The 22,777-nt window shown below is 44.0% G+C and overlaps 1 long non-coding RNA gene across 1 annotated transcript; it reads right to left on the bottom strand.

Moving 5' to 3' along the window:
• Window positions 1-2,568: 2,568 nt before the first annotated feature.
• LOC144731746 (uncharacterized) lies at window positions 2,569-8,783 on the bottom strand. The gene is made up of 4 exons (XR_013588009.1): window positions 8,648-8,783; window positions 8,372-8,427; window positions 6,782-6,869; window positions 2,569-2,785 (listed from the first exon to the last, which is right to left on the bottom strand). It is a non-coding gene; the product is annotated as an uncharacterized LOC144731746 (long non-coding RNA).
• Window positions 8,784-22,777: the final 13,994 nt, after the last annotated feature.

Below are 22,777 nucleotides of genomic sequence, written 5' to 3'. Positions count from 1 at the left end.
GTCACGTATTATTTCCCTTTTACGTGACTTTACCGAAATAACCAAGATTATAATACTTAAGTTTAACGGTTGAAATACTGGCACGGTCATGAGAATGTGGAATTTCCACGGCTTGCTTTAAAAAAATAGCAGTTAGTTACGATAGTTTTCACGGTAAAAAAAAAGGTGAAACACGTTTTCAATGCACGCAGTTTTATTTCCACTCGAAAGATGAAATTAACTTATTTTGAGCCGACGATTAAACAAATTTGATACACTGAATTAAAGTGGGCGGCTTCCTTTCGATGTTTCAATTTCATTATGCAAGCCACCCACTTTTATTCAGCACATACAATTCGATTATTTCTGGGGTCAAAATAATATATATGCTACTTGAGTGCAAATAAAAGTGTGCAATTTTTTTTACTTTTCACGAATCTCAGAAACTAAGCGAGGATCAAAAACGCTAACCAACATAAGGAGCCATAATATTCAAATTGGAAAAAAAACCCCTCGATATTTCAAGAAGCGCAATGCATGCGAATACAAGACGGTCCTTTCATTAATAACGTCACACGAAGCAGTCCTGAGAGCCCCATGCGGCTTTGAAGCTGCAGGTTGCAGACCCCTGAACTCGGATCGGCCCCACGGTGGAGAGTTATGAAAACTGCCTTGCCTGGTATGCAGGAGGTCGTGGGGTCGATCCTGACCCCAACACCTGTATATTTGGAGATTGCATGTTCTCCCCGCAGTCGTGTGGATTTTTCTCCTGGTTCTCCGGGTTTTCCCTGAACGTTTAGAAACATGTGTTTAACGTATTTTGCTGCTATAATTTGCCACACAAGCCACTTCGTTGAACTACCAATGGTGGCCAGGCCTCTTTTGAAAGAGCTATACACCTCAGTGGGCCCTTACCTGGTAAAATAAAAAAGTGTATTTAGTGGATATTACTGGTAGGAACCACCTGGTTCCACCAGCCCACAGGGGATTATTGTGTCTGTCCATCCGTCGTGCATCCAAAAATGGGAGGGGTGGGGCTGGGTGGAGAGGGGAGGGTGGGACTGGGTGGGAAGTGGCTGGTCACCCCGTGGTGCCCTTATAAAACTCCCAGTCCCTCCAGAAAAACGCGGAGTTTTTTGGTGATTGTTGCGGGCAAAAATCGTTGATTATGCGGCACGTTTTCTTAAAAAATGCGATGGAATATGCGGGATATTTATGCAATTTTATGCGATTAAATTGCGGGAACTTGCAAAAATTGCGGGAACTTGCAAAAACTGCGGTTTGATGAAAAAGAGAAAAAAAAGTGATTCCCCCAACACCCTATTCACTAGGCTACTACTTTAATGTAAAGAGTCATTTCTTATTACTTCCTATGATAAGCAAGCATACTACATCACAGAAAGTGCTGGGAATATTTAAGTTCTCATCTTGTTTTATTTCAGACCTTAACAAACAGATGTAACACACTGGGAAAACTGCTTTGCGCGGTCTTTTGCGCTTATGTTTGTTGGCAAATGAGAAAGATTTGCGGGCTTCATCATGGTTTCATTGGCATCGCGGGGTTTGCAGCTTTTCAATGATGTCGCGTAATGAGTGACATCACTTCATAACGTTACCATGGCAACAGGGGAAATGGCTGCGCTTGTGTGAAGTAAACGCAACATTTTTTAACTTTCTGCTAAGATATATGTGACTTTTTGCAACGAAAATGCGGGGATTATGAAATCATGCAAGCCCGCATATTTTGCGCGCGGAAATCTGCAATTTATGCGGCAAAAGTGCGGCGTATTTGAAAAAACGCGCCTCCCGCATAAATATGCGGACTTTGGCTGATTTTGCATGGAATCATGCGATCGCATAATCGCGTTTTTCTGGAGGGACTGAACTCCATGTTTAATCTACTCACGCCGGCTTGTGCCCACCCTCAGTCAGCCATATTTGCAGAATACACCACGCCGCCGTTGACCATGGCCATTGACCGAGCAACCCAAAGTTCCCACCAGCTCCCTCCGCAGGAATGTGTTTTAGGAGTACCAGGTGTAGGTTTTGGCTTAGGTGGCAGAAGAGCAATTGTTTTTTTTTTACTCCATCTATGCAGGAACTTCTTTTCCTCCCTGATATGCGGTGGATTTTCCCCAGGTGCTTGTTATTTCCCACGTGTTACCAGCATGACGTAGTCACAATAACCCCCACAACCCACTGTGGGGAGGCCCTTATCCAGCAGTGGACTGACAAAACAGACTGTACATTGCGATGCCAGCACCAGATCAACCACCTCCATACCTGGTTCAATAAATTGTGTGATGCTTTGTGAAAAGTCGACAGTAGTTGAGCTAAGTAGACTGATCACTACATAGAAATGTAGAATTTCCACTACAGATTCAGGAATGCACAACACTTCAAAAAAATGTCCGTGGGGCGATGGTCGCCACTTGGCAATTCAGTTGCAGTGGTGACAATTCCACATTCAAGTGGCGTGGTCCATTTGACAACCAAATCATCAAACACACACCGTTTAATTATTATCCCCATAAACAGTTACAACAATTTTTGGCAATAGCAATGAAATGAAGCAAGTAAACAAATATATACATTTGTATGTACTTTATTTAACACATTTAACTTCCAGGGTTGGATAGCCTATATCGGTTTAAAACAAAAAGCAAAAACAATAACCCAGAAATGATCATTTGATCAAATGGACAACAGTGAGTCTAACACAAATGACATCTGTTGCTTGGATGGGCCAAACTTGAGCAAATACTTGAACTTTATTTCTTCCCAGACTTCTTTATTCCACCACCAGCTGAAAAACAAAGTGCATATTTAATTAAAGACTGACATGGCATGAGCCTCACAACCAGTGATAATTTCAATTACAAAACCAGAAAACTTTCTTCAACCAAATGCTTTTTATTTCGGTCAACGATGACGTTGCTTGGACGAAAAATTACAATTACCCACCAATGCATGACAGACGAGATGAAATCTGCTAGATTGAGTGGACATACAGACAAAGATTTAGTCACTTTATTCAAGACAGTGGAGCTCTGAGGAAGAAGCCTCTGTGCTAAAACAAACATTGGGGCAGAGATTCTCTCTATTGGCAACCATTGAGCTAGGTGGAAATGTCACATTCCCATGAAGCAGGCCAGTCTTTTAAAAGGATGACTGGATTTTTCAAAAAATTAACCCGTAAAAACAAAGTTTTTCACTATAAATCCTTTATATGCGTGGCGGCTAGAGTCCTCTCGTCCTCTGGCTTGAGATGGCTGCCACCTATGGGTCAGATGATTGCCTGCCACCATTAAGCAATTGGTAATTAAATAGAATTTTGTTTTCCTAAAAAGTGTAAAGTTATGGAAAAACATTTTCACGAAAATAAATTGTCACGCACAACGAGTCTGTGTGCAAAATGTCAGCTCGATTGGATCACGGGAAGTGGGTTAAAAAACGACCAAAAGATTTGCACGGTCGTAAGCGTGCAAGCAAGCAAGCAAGCGAACTTAATATAAAGGATTTAAAAAGTGGTGCTCATCTTGATCAACCATGGAGGGATAACACCGAGATGATTGCGATATAAACTGGCAACCGTCACATTTAAAACCGATTTCTTGACTTGACTTAACAAACCAAATGACGCAATGCCTGCATTTCCATTCGATTACATAACACTAAAAATCAACAGCCATTTTCCCAGGAAAGACAATCTCAAGACTAATTTTCAGATGCCACTTGCTTTGAGCGGTTTGCCCAATTGCTTATTGAGTGTTTTTAGTGGCCTAAGAAAATCCAGTGCTTATCGAGCGCTCAAAAGAAAATCAACAAACACAAAGGGACAACGCTCACAATTAACTTCTGCACACCTGCTCATATCAACGAATAAATATTGAATACATATTAAATAAATAAATGGCACAGCCCTGCATTTGATCTGCTCACATCACTGCCGGCGAAAGGGCTTCCACCCCACCACATGCGACCTGCCGATCGACATGCCGTGGTGTAGCCGTCTGTTCTGCTGGGTGGGCAGTGGCGGGTGGGGATTTAAGAAACTTGCTCCACCGTTTCAACCGGTGACCTCTGGATTGTAAGTCCAATGCGTCTTAAATAACACAACACAGCATTATCCCTTATTATTACGAAAATATTATACGTGTGGAGCAGCGATTTGGTCAGAGTACCCAACTCACAATGGCAAGGTCGAGTTTATATTCCAGTCAAGGGTCCCCGGCAAAGACGACAAAATGAGATGTACTGTGTGTGTGTGTGTGCGGTCGACCGTCATTGTGCTTTGAAGCGGCTGGGCCTCGTCACAGGAATACGGAATTTCCATCCCTGATCTAGGGCTACCAAAGGAGAGCACTGCTCCACATTATTTAAGAAAGTTCAAGCTTTGACTTAATAAAACAAAACAAGTTTAATTTGTTATATGTAAGGGGGAAAAAAAGACGCTTTAATTTGTTGAATGGATTTAAATATTTGACCTGGATAATCCGTTAAGATGGAACACCTTGTTTGTGCGTCCAGTATGTCATGCATCACATACATACCACTGTTAGAAAAAGTATGTATAGAAAGACTGTGTTTATACAATATAAAGTACATATATATATGCATCAACAACTTGTACAAGATGGCCGAGGTAGCGTGCATGAATGTCACACTGCAATCAAACAGAAATAAATGGTGTACACCGCAGGTTCATATCGGATATTTTCCAGCATTAACCTTTACAACAAAGGGAATAGAATCACAAAGTATCACACAAATGTGCGCACATTTTTTCGTAGAATGGCAGTCTATTCACTACATATTTCTCTTTAATTCATGCTTATACTTTTGTATTATAGATATCACATGCAAACATTCAATTTCCTTTCCTTCACAGAGTTATAGCTTTTTCAACAGTATGTTAAGTTGTTATCTGGGTCGTATGTGCTCGTGATCTGCAGTCTGGTTGGTGTATTACTTACCTCTGGTGTGGGGAGGCAATTCTTTTTTATGTAATGGGGGACACGTTCAAAGCCATTGCAATTTGCTCTCAAACATTTCAATTGCATTTGAAAATGATGTAGATAGCCGAGCGGCTCAAAGGGGGCAGGGGGGGGGGGTGTCGGGGGGAATGAAACTGCTTTCTCTAGAAGCCCCAAGCAAAAAACACTTGAGAGTTGGGTTCCAATTCAGGTTCCAACTGCCCATGATTACACCATAGTTCAGTGTTTGCTGCTTTCGGTTTTGTCTCCCATTGACAACTGCGCTTGAATTATACCTTTAGCGCTGTTGCAGAGCCCGACTTGCACTCTTTAGGTTGTGCATTCAAAATCTACAACATTTGTCCTATGGGGAAGACCCATCTCTGTGATAGAAATGAGGAATTTCGACCAGTGGTTCAGGGCTGCAAATGTAGAGGAGCAGTCCTTTGCTCAGCTGGGCAAAGGAGACCTCTGACCTTTATCAAAGGACCACTCCTCCAAGGAGCCTTACTCTACTCTGATCATATTCCTCAACGTAATGTATGCTCCTTCTTTATTCCCTCCACGTCTCTTTATCGCTTATTTCTTTCTGCCAGATGGAGCAACTGCTGCACAGTAATCCCCTTGATCGTTCATCTCTGGGTGCCACCCCAATGCCCATCTCCGCAACCTCCCTTCCTCCATTGTGTCCATGCTTTCTACCCTTCACAGCCTCCTCTCCCTGGTTAGAGATATAATGCTGTCTTGCCACATCATCCAAGCTTCAAAGTCAATTGCCCCACAGTGCCAGGAAATAATTAGAATTATCCACTTGCACCTAAACTCAAATGTCAGACGTATCTTTTTGAGTTGCTTTGTTAAAATCCGTCTCTCTGACCCATACATCCAAGAGACATTACTACCGCCTCAAACATCCATATCTTAAAACTAAAGGTGACCTCAATATTATTTGAAATTGGTTTATGTTGGTCAGGGTTCTGGAACATTTTCCTTATCGAGGGTTGAATAGGACTTTCATATATCGTTTGTTAGTGTCACACACACTAGGACACACACCTCGGTGTTATCCAATAATAATGTGAATTTTAATTAGGGCTCACATTTTCTGGTTGACTTGAGTGTGCTAATATTTGAAACAGTGTTGCCAAGTTGAAAATATTCCCCTCCAATACCAGATGAGTGCAGCTATAGTGCAGCTAAGGTGCTTGCAGCGATGGAAAAATATCTTTTGTGGGCCATTTCAAAGTGGTAGGCGCCATGTGGCAGTGGACCGGATTAAATTAAGTCATGGACCATAGGTCCCCCCACTCCTGGTATCACCATCATGCGTGTTCAATCCACTGCTGGGTCTTAGGGCTCCCCGAGTCGCCGCTATCTCTCAATTCTACGGTGTAATAATCCACGCAGCACCTGCCAATGAGCCGATTTCACTGTTCCATTTCGTCGATGGATGTCCTTAGGTTCCATTCCTTTATCTCCACACTAATGATACTTGACCATCAGCCTTCATCCCTACGAGTGACATGTCCTTCCCAAGCTCACTGGACATCTGTGAAAGAGCTTTATAATAGCACATCGGATTCATCCATTATACATATTTTGATTATGATTCACTTACTTTTCTTAAACGCCTCAACAATGAGGTCATTATTCCCGCATATGTTCTCGAATCCACGTGTCTCTTCATGTATCTCAATGTAATTCAAAGGATCAAAGAAACTTGCACCAATCAGGGTTTTACTTGAAAGATGCTAAGGGATATGTCTCTCCTCCGTACAGATCATTAATCATTGCCGACAATGGACCTCTACATCTTGAGTACGTACTTAGTGGTCCCTTTTGCCCAGCCTTGGCCTTTAGCTCCTCCAGTTTTTTCTGCTCCTCCTTCTTCTTCTGCTTGAATTCAGCATCATTCTGCAAAGGGGTTATAAATTGAACACACAGTGCACATACACAATTACCTCTGACCAGAAGCCATTATCCATCCACCGCTGGATGATCGACTCCCCCACAAACTACGTCATCCCTCATTGTCTTGCGAGGCCGCAATCCATCTCGCGACTTTGCACGAGCATATTTCATCGCGACATCTCCATGGTGGTCATCCTCTTGCGAGTGTTCTTTCCCTCGACTGCCATTCTGTAACCGGTCTCGTCATCGACCACCGTCCAGTGAAGTGTCCTGCCCAAGCCCAATTTACTTTCCTCAAGTCAATAAATTGTGTTAGGTTAGCATTTGTTCCACGATCAATGTATTCCTCAATCTATCAGTGCAATTCTTAACATGAATCTCCCCTTGCTTCTTGCATTCGTCTTAAGCCTGTGCTCCACTGTCAGTATCCATGTTTTTGATCTCTACGTTTAAACAGTTAATCATATACACGGATTGAAAACCTTATATTCCTGAATATTATTCCTAAATCTAGTTTTTGGAAAACATTTTAGGTCGCTGTGAATAGTTTTGTAGAGTGCATTTCTTTGCCCAACGTTTATATGCAGATCTCAGTCGCAAAACATTACAAATACCCATGGCAATAAACGTCAGACGAAAAGGAGGACATTCTAAACATCATACACTGCCCTTCACAGTATTAAAGCAGGGAAAACGCAAGGCCTCTATGGGATAACTGCGGATATCATCAACGACGTAGGCCCGTATTTAATAAACGTTTACAGATAAATGAAAACGCTCAACAGTGGACTGACGCCTCATTCTTCAACTCAACAAAACCGATTTTAAGACTTGCAGACCTCGTAGCTTTGTATCACCTAAACACATTGCTCATAAGGAATTAAATATTGGACAACATAACAAACCACACACGTTTTTCACGAGCCACAAATATTAAACAAGTTGGCTAAAATAATCTAAAGTACCAGTACGTCAAGCTTGCTTTATTAGACCAAGACAAGGATTTTTAATTAAGGGAAACCGATTAATGATTCAAGTTATCACAAACAATGTTCATGTTAACATCTACTTGGCTCTATTACCAAGAAGCTGACAGTGCCTAAACCCGCAGGCCTCAGATTGCTGTGGATATTCCATATTCGTATGCCGGGGGCAAAGTCCATCCAAAGGCAACCCACTGCTGATAGTCTACAAAACCAGTACCCACAGTTGCACTCGGTTACTGAAGAAAATCTTTAAGTAAAAAAATGTTAAGCCTCTTTATTTGCTATTATTCAAGGGGCCTTGTTGCAGAGAAAACATTTCCTAATACGGATAAGCGTCGAAGGCAACAGCCGCCGCACCCCATTGGCCGGATCCCCACGTCACGTGGCCGCAATGCGCCAATCACAACGGTGGACGGTGCACGTTACGCCAATGCACCGTACGAAATGTAATCTGTCCCGTGGTACTAGATTGCCATCATCGCGAGTTATCTTCATAATCTTCTACGTTTGAGTACTCGCCTCATCCTCCTCTTTCGCTTGCTTCTTGGGCGCCTTCAGAGGCTTCTTTTTGCCGCCTGTGGGGAACAAAGCGTTAAAAACATTAACCTTCAACGGCCTATTCTAGAATCCTTAAAACACCACGTTTCTCTCCCCCCCTCTCTCTCCCCATCTCTTAGACGACGAATTACGAAATTAAAATCCATTTCAACAACAAAAGGCAGGACGCATCCACGGCAAGCGAGTGTTGTAAAACGAATGAAACGCGGTAAATTAAAACGCATTTAACGCTCATACCTTCTCTTCCAGACATGTCGGAGCAGGGCAGTGCGCGCGAAGAACTGAAGATTATGGCAGAGGCGTGCGAATAAATGACTCCTTATATGGGCAAGGTGGGCGGGAACCTTGCGGGACGGTCGCATAAATTATGTTAATTTTTCAAAGAGGCGCGGCTTCAAGGTTTGCGGCTCGAGATCATCCACGCATAAATTATTCCTTATATGGGCAACATGGGAGGGGACCGTGCGACACTGGGACATAAATTATGTTAATTTATAAGAGGCGCGTTGTTAACAGATAAAATTAGTTTAACACGTAGGCTTTCGCGACCAAAATTATTCATAATAAACGTTTTTGGGTTAGATCGCGTTATTTATAAATGTGTCGTAACCCTTCACCACCCGACACGGCCAATCAGATCAACTTAATCCGCGCCCGAATGAATGATAAATTATGTTAATGAAGGGGTAAGCCAATCAGCGTCAAGGGGCAGTTGAATATGGGCTTTTTTGATCCACAAATTAAATCTTTAGATCTACAATTCGTCGGGTTCGTTCCAAAAATCACGTGACAGGAATCACCATGCTTGATCCGTGCTCGATGAAGGTCGATTCCCGTTCAATCGAGCATTGAATTATGAAAAACACGTGGATTCCCGTTCCAGAATTCCTTATATGGTCAAAGCCACGCCTCATGACTTTACCGAAAGACCCAGTCACGACTTTACCGAAAGACCCAGTCACGAAAGCTTTAAGTCAAGATCATTTCATCCTGTTACAGCGCGATATGGCTCGAAGCATCCGCACATAAATTATTCCTAATATGGGCAAAGTGGGTGCTTCATGCACGGTTGCATAAATTATGTAAATGTTCTATAAGCTACATCGTTTACGGATTCGGATAATCCGTGCATAAATTATTCCTTATATGGGCAACGTGGGTGCTTCATACACGGTTGCATAAATTATGTAAATTTTCTATAGGCTACATAGTTTATGGATTGAGATCATCTGCGCATTAACTATTTCTTATATGGACAACGCCGGAAACGTCGTTTTCATAACTTAGGCAGGCTTGGGCTTGGTCACGTTGGGAGACTTCATCAGAATATTTATTTATACCGGAGAAATCCAGTAGGGGAAAGGTCAGAATGTTACAACAACAAACAATATAAAAACGCGATAGTGCAAAGTATAGGAAATGTCAAACAAATCACTTAACAAAAATTTACAAATAAAACGAAACGATGCTACATCTTACTGGATGAAGCCCAATAAGCTTTTAGATTTTTTTTTGTTAGATAGCCGGACCCAGGATATTGAATATTTTTAATGCAAATTTTCTAATTAAGTCCAAAGTCAAAATAGATTTCGATGAACTTTTTTTTTTTAATCAGGTAAGGCCAACTGAGCTATTGAGCTCTTTTTCAGAAGCGGCCTGGCCACAAATGATAGCTAAATGAAGTGGCTAAAACTCTTTGGTTCTTTCGATAAAGTCACTGAGGTATAAAATCAATTAAGTTAAATCACGCGCAACACAAGCGTCCGTCATCAGGTGGGACAACCACAGCAAGAAACAATTGCTGATTTTACCGAAAGAACCAAAGAGTATGGATCCCTGCAGTCACGAAAACTTCAAATGTAAAGTGGCTTATAGTGTGGAAACGTGGAGGGAAAATCAGAGGACCTGGAGAAAAATCCACACGACCACGTGGGAGAGAGAACAATAAAAACTCCTAATGTGCAGCAGGCGTTAGGGTCGGAAGTGACATGTCCTGCCCAAGCTCACTGGACATCTGTGAAACTACTCGACATCTGTGAAAAAGAGCTTTATATTTGGATTTAAAGCTTTCGTGACTGCAGGGATTTATATTCTTGTTTCTTTCGGTAAAGTCACGTAGAAGGGAAATTCGTTCATGAGGCTATCCACATATACAAACACAGAGACAATTTCAACCGAGAAGATGGATTCTGGCTTAGCAATCATTGGAAGGATTTGATCAACCATTTCGGGTCTTAATTGATTGTGTTCACGCTTACGGTGACTTTCAGACCGCATTCCATTCTCTTCTTCTCCCCCCTCCTCTTTTCCGAACATAGATCGACTCGTCCATCTGACCAACTGCCAAATCGCTGTCCGTGGTGCTGACCTTAAGACAAAATCGCCACTTTTTTCAAAATTTCTTGCTGTGGATTTCACACCTGATGATGATTGCTTGTGTTGTAGTCGAAACGTCGTGAGAATTTTATTGTTTTATATTTTTATTATTTGATTATTTCCCTTTTTCCCTTCTACGTGACTTTACCGAAAGAACCAAGAAAAGAGCTTTATAGTTAATCGGATTCCTCCAATACAATTACAGATTTTGATTCTAATGTTATAAAAGTGTTATGTATTATGGGTTGATTAAGTACGGTGCAAAAGAAGGTCAACATACATGCATATTATTACGATTTGTTTCACCTATGAAAGACTCACCGAGTCCCAACGCTTTTATTAGGAAGTTCCTGCAAAGTTTTCGAAGTTGGGGGGGGGGGGGGATTGCTAAGTTTGCCGAGCATAAATATAATCTTTTAAAATTCAGAATCAGAATATTGATTTATACTCGAGGAATCCGACGAGCTATAAAGCTCTTTTTTCACAAATGTCCAGTATTTGTACCTTGACGCCCTCAACGTCAACCGTTAATATCGCAGCATTGACCAGGGTGGCCGAATCGAACCGTTGAACCGTCCAGGCTCCGAACCCACGTGGCGTCACAGGTCTCATGCGGTCGGCCTGGCGCGTTCCAGATGCTACATTGGTGGCGGGTTTAACGACGCATTGATATTTACGCGATCTAAGCCAAAACAACCCCCAACATTTTTCATGGATGCTATTGGTTCAAGTTCAAGTTCATTGATTAGGTATAGAGCCCTGTGAGCCATTCGGCTCTTGAATCGGGTGCAACCGCAACAAACAAAAAACAAAAACATGAACAAGAAAACATCTTAAAGTGAATATGTGACTGAGTGCCAACAGAAAATCCAAGAAAAGACAGCAAAATATTGCAGAAAAAAACACCGTACACCAACGCTGTGCAAAAATCCCAGTGGGATGCAAGTCAAACAACAATAACAACCACAAGACAACTTAGATTAAGGCCATCAGTCTTACTGCGTACTACAACAAACAAACATGGCCAAACCAGTAAACTTTTCGAAATCACCAAAATAAAGCAATGAAACAGTGATCATAGGAACTGTGACGGAATTTTCACAATAAACGACAAACAACATGTACTACCAAAACCCTGCAGCCATAGCTGGCTGCATGAGTCGCGTGTTCAACTGGTCATGTGCATTATTAATGAATGGGAGTTGTATCTTTCCAGTGACGCACACTCAGCAACAACACACTCGCAGGACGCTCTTTCTTCAGCCCCTTTATCTTCTTGTGGAGCTCGTGAGTTTTCGACAAACACCCCTTATCTCTCTCTCTCTCACTCTCCCGCATCTTCTGGAACTTTCCACAAGCGGGTTTCTTGCCATCTCCCTACCTCGTTGTCCGCGCCTTCATCAACCGCGTCCTCTTTAATTTACTCCCCTTGGCCATGGCCCCGTGTCCCCACGTGGCCCTTAAATCATCTTGGCTGTGGTGTCTTGTTCCGGCGCCGAACCTCAGCGTGACCCTGCACGACCCTAACACACACGACATTACTCGTGAAATCGCTCTACTGCGTCTTGAATGTATCGTGTGAAGACTGCAGTTCACACATGCTTACAGCAGACGGCGCTGTTGCCTCAATTATAACGTGGCCATGGTTGTGGTCAAGGAATGCAGAATGATGATTGTAATTCTTTTTACAATTGGAGCTGGGGTATCCAATTATTTCAGCACGTAATTCATTGCTATAATTTCTCCAGCATTGGTAAAGGCATGGGTCGGCAACGAAAATGACAAAGAAGAGCCATTTTTTTCGAATTTGGTTAACAACCCCCACCCTTCCCTCAATATTGCAAGAGCCGCTCCTGAACAAATAGGGGTCACGACCCAGCCCTTGAGGAGCCGCATGCTGCTCCGGAGCGGCAGGTTGCCCCCCCCCCCCCACCTGTGTTAAGGCAATGCTGACGAGGCTCTGAATTTCAACCCCGGGCGAGCGTTTGCTGGTGTGCCACCAATGCGGCTGGGATTATACACACTTTTTCTGGCATAAGGTATTCCAATGGTTATAAGGTAATTTTGGGGTGCTGATTCCAAATCTGGCATCAGTGTTTGTCTATCACATCAGGTTTTTGAGATATCAAATATTGCATTTTCAATAAAAACTGCGGAAGAAAAATATAAAATAAATGTGGATATCTACATAAAATGATATTATAAACACACTATCCTAAAAATACAGCACCATATTTTAACACTAAAGCAGTCACTGACTCGCAACAACTTGCAATCATAAGTCACAGAGTTAATATCGGGTAAAATCAATGAAAATGGGGTATGCCGATAGCATAAAAATGAGATGTGATGGAGCAAATCGCCTAAAATGCCGCGATGAGTCAGTCCCTCCTCCCCAACCAGGAGTTCAACTCGCAGCCTTCCGAATGCAAGCCAGCTCGCTCTACCCATCGGGCCATCTGGCCGCGGATTATTTTATATTTTGGGCGGTGACGCGGCCTAAGTGAGCAGGCAATTTTCAGCTGGCGTCAAGGTTCACATTTGCCAATTAAAAAAAAAATTACCCACAAATTACTCAAACTGGAATTTATACCCCGACCAATGCTCCGGGCCACTCTTGTAAATGAGTGTCATCCTGGTCTCTTGAGCTCTCACCTGGCGAAACAAAGTAAAATGTAAACCTACACTATTTTTATATTTTTGGGTTCTTTCGGTAAAGTCACGTATATAGAAAAAAAATGTAAGTGAATAATAAAAATAATACTGTAGCCTGGTTCTTAATCGAAGTGAGTGTACTGGCAGTCTATAATGTGGACTGTAGCTTGGTTATTAAGTTTGGTGAGTGTTCTTCTGGCAGTCTAAAATGTAGACTGTAGCAATGGTTATTAAGCTGGCTGAGTGTACTGACAGTCTATAATGTGGACTGCAGCCTGAAATTTTTTTTAATAGAAAAAAAGCCACGACGTTTCAATCGCAACACAAGCGGTCGTCATCAGGAAAAGGAGGGTTAGCCTCCAAAGGCAAACTGTTTATAAAGGTTTGGAGATGGGCGTGGCCCAAGTGTCTCAGCAGCACCAGCAGCAGCGTGGGTGGCGCAGCCAATGCCAATGCAGGAGACAACAACATCTTGTGTTTGTTCATAATTTTGGAAATATTTTTGGTTACCCGTGCTATGTATGGCAAGATGATGGTTTTGATTGGATCCTCAGATGGCTCCTTCCTCACTGTTGGGGTGATGGCTTTGCGGATTGTGTAGTCAGAATATCCATTCGCCTTGAGAGCCTGGTGTACGTGTTTGAGTTCACTGGTCAGGTGTTCATGGCCGAAGATACATTGAGCCATAAGGTGTAGCGTTTTGATGAGGGAATTCTTCTGGGACGGATGGTGGTGGGAATCAGGTTTTAGGTCGGCGTCAGTATGGGCTACTTTTCTGTAAACATAATGATTCATTGAGCCATCTGGTCTCTTTTTGATTAGGATAATTCCCTCATCAAAACGCGACACCATAGAGCTTAATGTATCTCCGACCATGAACACCTAACCAGTGAACTCAAACAAATTAATTCCTGCATTCACGAACGTTTTAAGTAAAAATTCTACGCAATTATTTTCAGCTATTTGTCAACCCACTGTTGAATGAAGGCCTCCTAGTGCCTTGTCACTCATGGGGGAGGGGGGGGGTTGACTAATTACTTGGTTAGTGAAGGGGGTGTGCCCAGAAATGGTTGGGATTATCACTCATCGCTGGCATTCAGTGTGACGTGGAATCGGACTCGGGTTACCCCAGGCTCGACGCGTGGCGCTCAAAGGCACTGGTGCCACCTCCCTCCATATGGGAAACTTAGCTACGGCATACTTTACGTCGTAGCTAGAAGAACTCGAATTGTAGATGTTGTGGGTTTACTCTTTAACACACCGGTGTGCTGAGCTAGCAATGCATTGGCATGTTTAGGCTTACGTGACGAACCTTGCTAATTTGCTCTGTCGGGTGGTGGCGGGTTTAACGACACATAATTTGCGCGATCTAACCCAAAAACCTCTATTATGTACATACTTTGCATGAAATAATATATTCCCGCCGCAAAAGCGTTGAGGTTTTGCCTTGTGGCCTAAAGGTAAAAGCGCAGCCCTGCAATTGCCTGCTCGTGCCAACGGTGGCAGATTATCCTCCACTGCAGGGAGCTCTGGAGAGCCCCCTCGAAAGGGTGTTCAGCCTAATTCCGTGCTGGTCAAACGTCGTGGAAGAGACGAGAGTACCGACACTTCATCTCACCACGCGCGGCCCGCTGATCGCCCGTGATGCACCCATTTATACTGCTGGGTGGACAGAGGTGGTCCGATAGGCCACTGTGCCATAAATGATTTACTATTTGACAAACCGCCACGAGGCCAAAACTCACGGTGATGATCGATGAGTGAGTGAATGAATGACAGCTTGATTTTTTTGTCTCTTATTTTCAATGCTAGCTTCGATTGCGGCCAACTTTTTCCTCCCGACCTATTGATTCAACCTTACTTTTTTACGCCGAATTTGAGACTACAATCTTGCAAAATGACCTTCCAAGGTTGGAGCCATGAAACTCCCACTTGAAGGCACAATTTTTAAGAACTGTCTTTAAAGAAAAAAAAACCACCCACCGGATGATAAGACGCTCCAGATAGTAACACACACCCTGAACTGGTGACCAGTGTCTGTTACGCACACACAGATGTATTGGATTATAAGACGCATCCCCGTTTCCTTTAACATACAATGGGGGATAACAGATGTTTTATAATCGGAGAATACGGTTTTATTAATTTAGAAATCATAAGAGCCAACACCACGGATATATATTTAAATTTTACAAACTAATTGCTATGCAGCCCCCAGTATCTCTACGACGTAGCAAGGAGGACGGAAAAGCAATATTGCCGCACAGTAAACCGGCCTCTCTTTACAAGTAAGCGACAGGAAAAATAGAAATATATATTTTAAAATACAGTACCAAGATTTGCCTTTGACCAAATCACCTGCGTCGGAAATCGTCGGCTCTCCGAAAGCTAAGCAAGATTCAGGCTGGAGTGTGCTTTGATGGGGGTGTTATAAGCTGACAAGTAGTACGCATGCCCCGGCGTTATAGGCAGAGGAGGCACACAGTGGGCAGTGCGGTAAAATCGATTGCCGTACCATACATATGTGCGCCCACGTCTATGCCAGTGTCGGATTATCCTGGTAGCAAAAGTAGCTACACATGTTGCTACGGGCCCCGCACTTTCAAGGGCCCCGCGCTAAATGCTTTCAAGCTATAAATTCCGGTTCAGTGATTCTGCACTTGCTCAATTATTATAGTACTATACTGCCTTCAACTTTCATGAACGACTGGGTGTTTAAGGTTAGCGATTTGCCGTATTATCTGGCTGTATATCAAATGAACACATACAGTTATTTTACTATGCAAGTAAAAAAAGTGTGTGTTTTCATATTTACGTGTTTATCAAAAAAAATGTATGGCCCCTTTATAAAATATGCTGCAGGCCCCGTATTCGCTTAATCCGGCAAAGGTCTCTGCTCTCCACACCTTCCGCCTGCACTGACCGGTGCGGCGTAGAACGGTCGTGAAAAAGCCCCCAACATCCGCGACAACACCTGGAGGCCCTCAGCTCGCACCGGACTGACCAAAGAGCTGTACACATGCACACAGTGGCCAGGATAAGACCCTCTGCTGGCGAGACTGCAGAGCCGGATTTAAACACGGATGAATGAGTCTTCCACTTGGTTGAATGTAACGCGTATTGGTGCTGAAGGTTGCCGTATGCCTTGCGTTACAATTGAATAGAAATCTGGATGAGTTATGCAATGTGATGATTCATGCAGTGGCTTACCTTTGCAGCACAGGCATCACCAGCTTCACCATTGCCAAAATTACCCGATAAATATCATCACCATTGTCATAACCATCGCCAACACCACCCCGAGGTACAGCACTAAACCAAGCACGTTGCTGCATGTCGTTTGAGGCTTACCCACTGGTTTGCGCGAGTTTTCTCCACGAGCACAAAGCACAAACCATCACCACGCGTTTTCCGCTCATCCTTGCAGCAGCGGATTTTGGCTGCTGGCTATCGAACAAAGACGGCCACTGCATCGCGCGCTTTCAGATGCGCTTCTGCGGCCGTCTGGAACGCTCTTCTTTCCAATATCGCGACGCCACTGGAGCAATGTACTTTTAAATCTAGATTTGAAAACGAATTTCTTCAGAGCTGCTTCTTGAATTGGAGTTTGTTGCCCTTCCCCCCGCACCTCTCGATGAGCACGGCTGTGCTGCGTACGTACGGTGCGAAAGAAGTCCAACATAATACAGGGATGTTTACGTATTTTTAAAACAAACAAAACAAGCAATTGAGACCCAGTGAGGCTTTCCCGAGTCATTAGAATCGCCGCTGTAGAGTTAAACGACAGAGAAGACAGAGACACCGATCACAGTTTTTTTCTAAGTTTTTTAATCATGACACAAATCCATCGCAGACATTTCCGACTTTCTGAGCGCTTGAAATCCGCGATTTTCGTTGCCACGAGGTTCAGTTGCCGTATGGGAAATTCACACCGAGCTGAACGCACACTGGTACAACGACTGTGCAACATCGTCTTAATCGCTACTACAGCATTGCACGTTTACAATTTTTTAAGACCACAATTTCCACAAGAAACTCATCAATTTCTCACTCGGTTGTACCCGCGACCTATCGGAAAAGCGGTTGTTTGGCTGGTAGCGGCGCTGAGCAGTAGCTAATCCTTCTCACCAGTGTCTGCGGAGTTACCGTCACTACTGGAGACCCATCTTGTCTTTGGTGACGCTATGATTACCCAGGGTCCCACTACCCCGGGGGAGACGCTATGATTACCCAGGGTCTAATTATTGCCGCTGCTGTGGTGCCGTCTCCACTTCACTCAGCTGGCCTTGCATACACGTACCGCATTCTCTGGATTGTAAGACGTAGCCAAAAACACACTCGTTCCCGGTGTCAACAGACCTTTACAAATCTGTCAGCGCGCACGCACACTGTTTGATTTGAAATATATGGGGGGGGGTGGGGGAGGGGGGTGCATACTAATCTGGAGAATGCGGTAGCTGGCTCGACATTCAAGAGCTGGTCCCAAAACACTTGGCCAGAGCCCCTTCAGGCGCACCTATGCTCTGCCCTTTGGAATCAGGGGTTGGTGAATCGTGCTAATGCGTGAAACTACCAAACCCACTCGATGTGGGTGGTGGTCAGGAGATCTAAACTATTTTTAATTTCCCAGGTAAGGTCCACGAGCTGTACGGCTCGTGCTCAGAACCGACCTGGCCACAAATGATAGCTCAACGAAGTGACTCATCACGTGGACATTTATAGCAGCCAAATACTCTAAACCAGTGGCTCTTAACCTTTACTGTAGCAGCCTTGCACCCCGTTACGTTCTCAATCGTTACATTTGTTACAACGTTAACAAATACACGGGGATTCATTAATCAAAATAGTTATACTTTCGTGCCCGTGCTTAATTTGTGTTTTCGATGATTTACCTTCGAACAAAAATCTGGCCACGTTTCGGCACCCCCAGAAAGGGCACCCCGCACCTCCAGAGGGTGCAGCGTGCACTCCAGGTGAAGCGCCACTGCTCTGCACGCACCTTCCTACGTGTGGATGGACCCAGAGATAAATTCCCACGCGACCACGGGCAGAGAGAACATGCAGGCGAGGGGAGTGGACGTCTCGCCACCGTGGCAGTACACAGAGCGGATTCTTGAATTCGTCTGTGCGGAGCATCTTTGAGTATTGTACCCTAGTAGTAGTGGATTGTCTCCAGGTACCGTAGTTTATTCCCACAAGCCAAATCGTTCTGAATGGAATGGGTCAAACAGCCCCACGCAGCACCCTCCTGAAGAAGTTTTGAGACTCAGTAAACTTTTCCTGGATTCATATTTTAATTTCTAGATATTTGATTCTGGGTCCCATTGGCCTTGGCCATCACTCAATTAATATACAGAGCAAGAACACTCCTGGGAAAAATATATAGATATTCATAACCCGTACAAGTTATTTCTGCAGAATGTAGACTTTTGCTGCATCGGGGAGATTAAGTGGATGAATCAAGTGAAATATTAAAATGATTGTTTTGCGGCCAAGTGTGGGAAGATAATATAATGAAGAAAAAACCCCCTTGCAAAAGTGGATAGTTGTTAAAGTGTTCTAATGAAAAAAAACTCAACACATTCCTCATTAACACATTGGCCTTAAATTGAAAAATATATCACATGCGACATTTCAGACCATGGCCCATGATATCACTTATTCATAGCACATGAGGGTGTATGTACTATGAACACGTGCTATTATTGATTAGTATTATTATGAAGAACCATTGCTTGTGCACCACTGGCAATGCAACATCGCTAACTAATGCGTCTGGCGACTCTCGCATGGCTGATCTTAAAACACGTGGGTCGTCAGGTCCATGTACACGGTAAGTCCTCGCTTAACGCGTGGTGTCCACACTATAACGGGTTGTCGTTGCAACGCGGTTCTTCCATCAGGGAATACTTTTCGCACAACGCGGATTGCGCGCACTATTTTAACGCGGAGTGAGTGCACCGTAATGACGTGGAACGTGCGCTCCCTTATAACGCGGTTTCTGAGCGGACGATGACGAACTACTTTCTTCAGCTGGGCGACTGAGCGGTGCGGTGCAGTACGCGGAATGATACAGCAACGCGACGGTGTTCCCTCGTTTATTTGTCCCGCCAGCTCACCGTGTGTGTGCGTAGTGGCACATTGTAACACGCGGCGCTTTTCAGGAACGCATTTACCGCGTTAAACGAGGACATACTGTATTCGTGGGTTATCAAGTTGTTTTTTTTTCCCCCAGGCCACGCCTGATGTCTCTTTTCTGGACGTACTGACAACAATGGATGCAATCACGCAGGGCTGGTGGCTCATCGAGCGAGACTATCAGCCTTGCGGGAGCATGAGATGGCCGTACAGCAAAGCAGGTTGCTGGAGTGACCGCAGCGTATTCGTTCGTTTGCTCTGGGGACGTGTTACGGGTTTCTCTGCTCGGTTTCCTCGCACGCAAATGAAACGTGCGCGCCAATGGAACTTTGCCCAAATATTCCGACGAAGGACTCTCCTGCAGAAATAAAAGAGTCCTGAGATTCAGCGAGGCTTTTTCTTTGATTGACAAAAAACCCCACAAAACAATACTATTTTAGAAACGAACTTAAGATCCAATCCAGACCCCTCTCTGTAGGGAGCAGAGCCTCATTATGTCACCACGCATCGTGTCAGGGCATTCACCGACTCTCTTCGAGGGCCGCTATGGTTACCCAGCCGCTAGATGGCATTCCCTGTAGCCACAATTTGCTCTGCTCCGCCAGCTCGTAAATAAATCATTATAAACGGCCTTAACCAATACGGGCACAAAATCAATGGTTTACTTATTTTAATGACGGGTTTTTTCAAAGCAGTCATTGATAACTGGGCTAAGACCGTCATCAAACCGGCTACACTTGAACTGGTTTAATCACAGATGGGAGCGTGGGATTTGAAAGGATCTACAGCAGGCACTTGCTCGGTGCTCTGACACGGCCATTATGAGTCCCCTGAGCCGTTCACCCATCTCCATCATCTATTTATTTATTTATAACAATTGTTTTTTTATCGGCAAAAACCGTTACGATCCGAGGCAACGTCATTTTTTAAAATTCGGAACTCTCACGGGCAAGAGGTGCACCGACCTGTTGTTCCCCGTGTCAGAAACTCTCCCCCTGGAAGTAGATGCCACAGAACGACTTCTGAATCCACTTCATGGGGCCTCTTATCCACACTGGCCAGTGCACCCTTAAATCCCCCCCTGCATAATATTGCGTTTGTCGCATGGCAATCAAACCGAAATCTTATGCCTCGAAGAAGAACCGTACCAAATTAAGCAACAACAAAAAATTATAAAATTTACGGGATTATTGTTAAGTGTGGTCATTGCTAACCGGCTTGAGACATGTGGCGGCTTGAAATTGAGCTCACGATCTATTGGCTGTGCGCGCTGACACGGCCATCGTGAGCCCCGAGCCACCGAGACACCTCCCAGTCGCCCGTCTTTTATTTTCAAATTCAAAGCACAAACAGCCATGCACAAATCACAGTTGGGGGAGGGAGAGCAGGCAAAGTGCCTGCAATGATAATTATTACCTTTCAAAAAATCAAACATTCAATTTAGCCAATCACTGGTGAAAGCTGCATGCGTTTATCTCAAGTAATCAAACAGATATCATTAATAACCAATTACTGACCATGGTAATCAAACACAAACACTACATTTCTTTTTTTAGTAATCTTTAAACCAACGTAGATACTAATTATTGGCCAAAAACAATCAAATTTACAGCACTTCACCTGATTCATGGCAGTGGTTTTTATCTTTCATTACGGCTATATTGCCCGGCATGTCTGTACACCTACTCCCAGAATGCATTGCCGCAAGAATGTTTTAGTTAGATCTGCAATCCTTAACTCAAAGCGGAGCCTGCTTAAATCTTTATCGAGTCCTGGGCCACTTGTGAAGTATTCTACAGTTTTTTTATGATTGGTGCCAGTTTTAGCAACAGGATGACGATGGATATCTTTGCACAAAGCGATAATCTTGGTAGAGGTGAAAATACACACACTTTGCCCCACCATACGCGACCTGCCAATCAACTGACTGCAGTCTACCTATTTATACTGCTGGGAGGGCAGAGGCGAGGGAAGGCAATCTTTTTTTGGAGTAGACATTATGAATTCAGCTCACAAAACAAATTAGTGTCTGCGTTTTTTCTTTGGACTTTAAATTAAATTCAAAAGGGCAATTTTTTTTTATCAGCTATCAAGTATTAGCAGCATGCCTAAAGTGTCCACTAAGTCCCATTCTTTTGAAATGAGGGAAATTGCTCATACCCAGGCGAGCAGATGGGCAACAGCGGGTCAAGACTTAGTGGCACGCTAATCCCGCGGAAACGCCAGGCGGATACAAACTTTTAATAAAGTTGTTGCAACACAGTGGGGCTGACAACAGGGAGGACTATTTTTGTATTATTTTCTTTTTAATCTCAATGGTAATGGCATCCTGTGTCGCATCCCTGTTACGATGTCCCTGCATAAAACAATTGCGATTAGCTTTTATAACCCGCAGCGAGTGCCTAAGCCTGCCCGATGCGTGTGCATTGTGTGACAATTTGGCGATGGCCGCGTTACATTTTGGCCATCTTCGAATTAACTTAACCGTGCGAGTCGTAGTCGTATACATTCAACTTCCATGCTAACTAAACTCTACTAGGAATATTGATCCGGCACACATTCCTATGGCGGGGAGACAGAATGTCCATAGGACAGCCTCCATCGACGTCCCACCAGTCATTGCGTAAGGTGCTGGATCTAAAGGGACAATGGGCCGAGTCACCCCCTGATCGGAAATTGAATTCGCAACCGTCCAATTGTGAGCCTTGTTACGTCACGCAGGACAACAACTTAGCAACAGCGCATTAGGGATGCACGCGATGCCACTGCCCTCCGTTGCAAGGGTGATGCTTAACCCTTTCCCGTTCCGATAACGTACGTACGTGTACGTCATCAATTGTTCTTCCAAGGGCGCTACGCCCCTATAAATAAAACTAACGCTGAGCCGCTTACGCATTACGGGATTCAGCAGTGAATGGGATACCACCACCCATCTTGCAATTTGCAGATGTCTCGGAACGCGAAAGGGTTAATGTAAAGAGACACCATTTCTGGGAGGCTCAACATGGACACGCGGTGAGCTGGAAGTGCCCCCCCTCCTCTGTTTCGGCCCCACCTAGTTTTACATAGCCATGCCCACTCGATCACTCGGCCACTCAGCCACGTGACATGTCTCTGCCAATAGGGTGCACGTGATTTGGATCGCGTGACTTTGTCCTTTGCCTTTTGACTGACGTCGGGTGATTCTGCAGGTGGCAT

The sequence above is a fragment of the Lampetra planeri genome, chromosome 40 (assembly GCF_965212315.1).
Source record: "Lampetra planeri chromosome 40, kcLamPlan1.2.h2, whole genome shotgun sequence".
In the NCBI taxonomy this organism is placed as follows: domain Eukaryota; kingdom Metazoa; phylum Chordata; class Hyperoartia; order Petromyzontiformes; family Petromyzontidae; genus Lampetra; species Lampetra planeri.
The sequence above is the reverse complement of the archived record's forward strand: the minus strand, read 5'-3'. Positions and strand labels throughout refer to the sequence as shown.